Below are 6,609 nucleotides of genomic sequence, written 5' to 3' on the forward strand. Positions count from 1 at the left end.
TTTTTTTTTTTGTTTGTACCGGGGATTGAACTCGGATCCTTGTGCTTGCAAGGCAGGCCTCCGACCACTGAGCTAAATCCCTGGCCCTCTCAGTGTTGTTTTTAAAATGTGTTTTTCTAATGGTACAGATGTTGAACGTATTTTTCATGTATTTATTGGCCATTTGTACTTCCTCTGAGCAGTGTCTATTTATTTCAGTTGTCCATTTTTTGATTGATTCTTTCATTCTGGGGTAGTCTAATATTTTTGAGTTCTTTACATAGTTTAGATAGTAGTCCTCTGTCTGAGAAATAGCTTAGAAAATTTTTTTTTCTCATTCTGTAGCTTGTCTCTTCTTTACTCTGTTGGTTGTTTCCGTTGCTGTGAAGAAGCTTTTTAATTTGACATGAGATCACTTGTTGATTCTTTTTGTTTTTTTGTTCAATTGGAGTGCTGTTCAGAAAGACCTAGCCTATGTCTATGTCTTCAAGAGTTTTATCTATTTTATCTTCCAACAGAATACTTGTTTCTGTTTTAATATTTAGATCTTTGATTCGTTTTGATTTTAGTTTACTATATGGAAAAATACACGGATCTAGGTTCAATCTTCTGCATGTATATTGCTAAAGCACCATTTTTAAATAGGTTCACTTTCCTCTAGTTTATGTTTTTGGCCATTTTGTCAAAGATGAAATAGCTGTATGTACCTGGAAATGTATCTACATTCTTTATTCTGTTCCATTACTCCACAAATCTGTTTTTATGCCAGCATCATGTGGTTTTTGTTACTCTACCTTCATAATATAACTTGAAATCCATGATTGTAATGCCTCCTGCTTTTCTCTTGTTGCCTAGGATTGCTTTTGCTATTATTTTTTTTTCCTCATGGAATTTATTGGTACATTTTAGGTATACAGCACAGTTGAAGTTATCATTGGGATCTTCTGCCTTTACATGACAAGCCTTGGTTCTCAATTTTTCCCCATACCCCTGCACTCCCTTCACCCCCTCCTCCCTTCCCAATTTACAAACACTTTACTTCCATTTTTTCACTTTCTCATATTTTTTTCTTTTCCCTTATTTCCTTTCCCCTACCTTTCCCACTTCCTCTACACCTTTAGCCCTTTTCTTCCTGTTTCACATTGTCAATTATCTCATTAGGATTTTATGTACCATTGTAATTTTTCACACCAGAGAAACTATTCGTTATTTACACATGTGTGACTTATTTATTTCACTTAAGGCTATAACCTCAATATGCATCCATTTTCTTAAGAATGAATCTAATTTCTCATTCTTTATGGCAGAGTAGTATTCCATTTTATAGAAAAACCACATCTTCTTTATCCAGTATCCAACTCATGGGCAAATGAGCTGTTTCCAAGTTATAGCTATTACAAACTGAGCCGCTACAAACATAGGGGTGCATACATAGCTGTGGTATGATTTTTAAAGTTCTTTTGGAAAGATACCCAGCAGAAGGATAGCTGGGTCAAATGGAACCTCTAATCCTAGTTCTATGAAGTATCTCCATATTGATTTCCATACAGGTTGCACCAGTCTGAACTCCCACCAACAATGGAGAAGGGTTCCTTTCACCCCACAACCCCACCAACACATGTTACTGTATGATTTCTTCATAGTAGCCATTCTTTGTGAGGTGATGTGGAATTGCAGTGTTGTTTTCATTTGCATCTCTCGAATGACCAGTGATATGGAACATTTTTTCATATATTTACTTGCTGCTTTTACTTCTTTGTCTGAGAAATGTATATTCATTTCAGATGCCCATTTTTGAATTAAGTCTTTATATTTGGAGGGCTGATTGTTTTTAGTTCTTTATATATTCTAGATAAGAGTCCTTTGTCTGAGGAGCAGCTGGTAAAATTTGTTTCCCACATTGTGTGTTGTCTCAGTTCTGTTGATGGTTTCTTTTGCAGTACAGAAGCTTCTTAATAAGATGAGATCCTAGTTGTTGATTCTTTCTGCTAGTTCCCGTGCTACTGAGGATTTGTTCATAAAGTCTTTTCCTATGCCAGTGTCTTCAAGAGTTCTGCCTAGCTCATCTTCCAGCAAATTTATTGACTCGTTTTTAATATTTAGATCTTTAATCCACTTGGATTTTAGTTTAGTGCATGGTGAAAGATAAGGGTCTAGTTTTAATCTTTGGCAGGTTGAAATCCCGTTTTTCCAACACTACTTATTAAAGAGGCTATCTTGCCTCCAGTGAGGGTGGTTGACACTTTTGTCAAAGATGAGGTAGCTGAGTACATTTGGAGTTGTTTCTGTATCTTCCAATCCGTTCCACGGATCCTTAGGTCTGTTTTTTTCCAGTACCATGCTGTTTGTATCATAGTGTCTTTGTAGTATAGATTCACATTGAGGATTGTGATACCTTCTGCCATGCCTCTGCTGCCTAGGATGGCTTATGCCATTCTAGGTCTCCTCTGGTTCCAAATGAATTTTTGGATTATTTTTTCTAGTTCCATGAAATATACTGTTGGAATTTCAGTCAGCATTGCATTGGATCTGTATAGCAGTTTTGGAAGTACGGCAATTTTCACTATGTTGATTCCTTCTACCAAGGAATAAGGAATATCTTTCCATTTTCTTATATCCTCTTCGATCTCTTTTTTCAGAGTGCTATAGTTTTCAGTGTAGAGGTCTTTTGCTTCCTTTGTTAGAGTGATTCCTAGATACTTCATTTTCTTGAATGCTATTGTGAAAGGAATTGTTTTCCTAATTTATCTCTCAGTGAATCTGTTATTTGTGTACAAGAAGGCTATTAAATTTTAGTGTTGACCTTGTATCCAGCTGCACTGCTGAAAGTGTCAATTAGGTCTAGAAGTCTTTTCATGGAATTTTTTGGGTCTTCTATGTAGAGTATAATATAGTCAGCAAATAGTGACGGGTTAACTTCTTCCTTTCCTATCTTAATTGCTTTACTTTATTTCTCATGTCTAATTGCTGTGGTTAATGTTTTCAGAACTATATTGAAGAGGAGTGGTTACAGTGGGCATCCTTGTCTTGTTCCTGATTTTCATGTGAAGGTTTTCAGTTTTTGGTCATTTAATATGATGTTGGCTGTTGGTTTTTCATAGATAGCCTTTATTAAGTTGAGATATAAACCATTTATTCCAATTTTTTCAGTTTTTAAATCATTAATTGGTGTTGAATTTTGTCAAATGTTTTTTCTGCATCTATTGAGAGGGTCATGCAGTGTTTGTCCCTGACTCTGTTAATATAATGTATTACATTTATTAACTTACATATGTTGAACGTTCCTTGCATCCCTGGAATAAATCTGAAGTGTTTGTGTATGATCTTCTTGATGACCCTCTGTATTCTGTTTGCCATAATCTTATTAAAGATTTTTGCATCTATATTCATTAAGGAGATTGGCCTGTAGTTCTCTTTTTTGGTTGGGTCTTTCCCTGTTTTGGGAATAAAAGTAACACTTGCTTCCAGGAATGACTTTGGAAGTATTGCTTCCGTTTCAATTTGATTGAAAAGTTTAAATAGTAGTGGCAGCAGTTCTTCTCTAGATGTCTTGTGAAATTCAGCAGTGAATCTATTAGGACCTGGGCTTTTCTTCATTGGTAAAGTTTTAATTACATTTTCCATTTCACTGATTGTAATTGGGGTGTTTAGATTTGTTTTATCTTCCTTGTTTAACTTTGATAATTCATAAGTATCTACAAATCTGTCCATTTCTTCTGTGTTTTCCATTTTATTACAGTACAGGTTCTCAAAGTAGGTATGGATGATCCTCTGGATTTCTGCTGAATCTGTTGTGACTTCACTTTTTTCATTCCTAATTGCATGGAATCTGAGCCTTTTCTTTCCTTTTTTGATAAGGTTAGCTAAGGATTTATCAATTTTATTTATTCTTTCAAAAGACCAACTCTTCTATTCATTGATATTTTGTATCATTTTCTTAGTTTCCATTACATTGATTTCTGCTCTAATCTTTATAATTTCTTGTGTTGTATGGGCTTTGGGTTTTTCTTGCTCTCCTTTTTCTACGAGTCTAAGATTCATCATTAGGTTGTTTATTTGAGCTTGTTCTGTTTTCCTAGTGTGGGCATTCACTGCTATGAATTTTCTATGTAGAACTGCTTTCATTGTATCACATAGATTCTCATATGTTGTATTGGCATTATCATTTATTTGTAAGAACTGTCTAATTTCTTCTTTAATTTCCTCTGTGATCCATTGATTGCTCAGGAGAGTATTGTTTAATTTCCATGTGTTTGTGAAGTTCCTATGGTTTCTTATACTATTGATCTCCAGCTTGATTGCACTATGATCTGATAATATACAGAGATAACTATGATTCCTTTGCATTTATCCAAACCTGTTCTATGAGCTTGTATGTGGCCTATCTCGGAGAATGATCCATGTGCCACTGAAAAGAATGTGTATTCTGATTTTATGGGGTGGAACACTCTAGACGTCTATTAAGTCCATATATTCCAATGCTTGGTTCAGTTCTAGAGTTTCCTTGTTGATTTTTTGCCTAGATGATCTGTCTATTTGTGATAGTGGGGTATTTTGGTTCCCCACTACAACTGTACTAGTGCATATTTGGTTTTTCATGTTATTTAGCATTTTTATATAGTTGGGAGCATTAATATTTGTTGCATATATATTTTTAATTGTCATCTCTTCCTCTTAAATTGTTCCCTTTAAAAGGATGTAGTGGCCTTCTTTTTTCTCTTAATCAGTTTTTCTTTGAAATTTACTTTGTGAATAAGATAGCTACCCCTTGTTTTTTCTGGGCTCCTGTCACACGGAGAACTGTTTTCCATCCTTTCACTTTCAGTCTATGGGCTTTTTTTTGCACTAGGTGTGTTTCTTGTATACAACATATTGTCGGATTTTGCTTCTTAATCCATTCTGTCAGTCTATTTCTCTTGATTGGTGAATTGAGGCCATTGGCATTAATGGTTATAACTGATATGTATTGACTTATCATTGTCATGCTGTTGTCCTCTTGTTGACTCTATTTAATTTTTCCCTCTCTCCCTTTAGTTTCTTGCCTTGCCTATTTGATTTGCTCTGTTGGGCCTCATGGTGTTGTGGCCTTCATTGTCTTTTTCTAGGATATTTTCAGAATTCCTTGTAGTGCTGGTTTGGTATTCATAAAGTTTCTCAGGTGTTCTTTGTCATGGAAGTATCTTATTTCCCCATCCATTTTGAAAGAGAGATTGAAAGAGAGTTTTGCAGGATACATCAGTCTAGGTTGGAGTGCTTTTGCTATTCTGGGGTCTCTTCTGTTTCCATATGATGGTCCCAAATGAATTTTGGGATTGTTTTTGTTAGTTTTATGAGACATACTATTCATATTTTGATTGACCTTGGAGTAAATTTGTATATCAATTTTGGAAGTAGGGAATTGCGACAATACTGGTTCTCCCTACATGGGAACAGGATATCTTTCCATTTTCTGGAGTCTTATTTCTTTTACAGAGTACTGTAGTTTTCATTGTAGAAGTCTTTCACTTTTTACTTATGTTAATTCCTCAGTATTTACATTTTTTGATGCTGTGTGAGTGGTGTTGCTTTACCAGTTTTTTTCTCAGTGACTTCATTATTGGTATAAAAGAAAACTATTGATTTTTGAGTGTTGATTTTGTATTCTGTTACATTAATGAATTTGATTATTAAGTTTAGGAGTATTTTAGTGAAATTTTTTTGTTATTCTATGTACATGGTCATGTCACCTGCAAATAATGATAATTTCACTTCTTTCTTTTGTGTACATAACCCTTTTATTTTTATCTCTTGCTTGATTACACTGGCTAATGTTTTAAGTACCATATCGAACAGGAATTGATATTCTTGTCTTGTATCTGATTTTAGAGGTGAATCTTTTCCTCATTTAATATGATGCTTGAAGTAGATTTGTTATAAATGACTTTTATCAAATTGAAATATGATCTTTCTATACTTATTTTGTTCAGCGTTACAGTAAATTCTTATATTGAGTAGTGTGAATCCTTCAACTTTGTCCTTTAGTATTACATTGGTTATTCTTGGTCATTCAGCTGCTCATATAAATTTTAGAATCATCTTGTTGATATCAAAAAATGTCTTGCTGTGAATTTGTTTGGGATTGCATTTAAAGAATAAACTGTCAGAGAATTTATATCATTCAACATTGAACTTTCCAATCAATGAACACATAGACATTTATATTTTTTTCTTCTTTGATTTCTTTTGTCAGTATTTTGTGATTTTCTTTCTTTTCTCTTTTTTTTTTGTATAGGGGATTGCAAGGCAAATGGTGGAACTACTGAGCTAAATCCCCAGCCCTTATTGTTTTCTATATAGAGGGTATACATTTTTAGATTTATACTTAAGTACTTAATTTTTAGTATGATTGTAAAAATTATTTGTGATTTTAAATCCTGATGTGTTAACTTCCTTGAATTAAACAATGCCTAGCAAATTAGTAGAGCATACTAGAGGGTGGATTGTGGAGGTGTGGCCTTAGATATTATATATGGTCTCTGCCTGTTCTTTACTTGCTCCTCTTCTTTGCTCCTCAGCCACCATGAACTAAGCAGATTCCTGCCATCACACCTTTCTTTCATGACCCTTCTGCCTTTGAGGCAGCCAACTATG

The sequence above is a fragment of the Fukomys damarensis genome, unplaced genomic scaffold (genome assembly GCF_012274545.1).
Source record: "Fukomys damarensis isolate Sample0158 unplaced genomic scaffold, DMR_v1.0_HiC HiC_scaffold_39, whole genome shotgun sequence".
NCBI lineage: Eukaryota > Metazoa > Chordata > Mammalia > Rodentia > Bathyergidae > Fukomys > Fukomys damarensis.